The following is a 552-nucleotide window of genomic DNA, read 5'->3' as shown; positions in this document are numbered from 1 at the left end:
AATCCCCCCAGGGCTGGGGACTCGACCCCTTCCCTGGGCAGCCCCTTCCAGCCCCTGACAGCCCCAAGGGGAAGGAATTGTTCCCCATGGCCAACCTCACCCTGCCCTGGCACAACTTGAGGCCGGTGCCCCTCGTCCTCTCACCAGCAACGCTAAAAAAAAAAATTGATTATTAAAAAAAAAAAAATAAAATCACTCTTCCCTCCTTTACAACCACTTGAGGGACTCGCTCAGCTGCCGTCCCCGCTCTGAGCAGCCCTGCCCGGCGAGGGATGAGTTTCCCTGGCTTTTAGTTAAAAAAAAAAACCCCCGCCGCCCCCGCTCTGAGCAGCCCTTCCCGGCGAGGGATGAGTTTCCCCGGCTTTTAGTTAAAAAAAAAAAAAAAAAAAGGTCTGTAGTTTAATACGTGCGAGGAGCAGACCCCCCTTTCCGTGGGCTGACCTGCTCCAGGTTTCCAGCAGAAGGGCACTTTTCAAACCGCAGGTCCCTAATTTCGGCCACATGTTGGTGGGGGTGCACGGCAGGGGGGGGGACGACACAGAGGAAGAGGAG

Source organism: Egretta garzetta, unplaced genomic scaffold (genome assembly GCF_000687185.1).
Source record: "Egretta garzetta isolate BGI_Z169 unplaced genomic scaffold, ASM68718v1 scaffold384, whole genome shotgun sequence".
Classification (NCBI taxonomy): domain Eukaryota; kingdom Metazoa; phylum Chordata; class Aves; order Pelecaniformes; family Ardeidae; genus Egretta; species Egretta garzetta.
The sequence above is the reverse complement of the archived record's forward strand: the minus strand, read 5'-3'. Positions refer to the sequence as shown.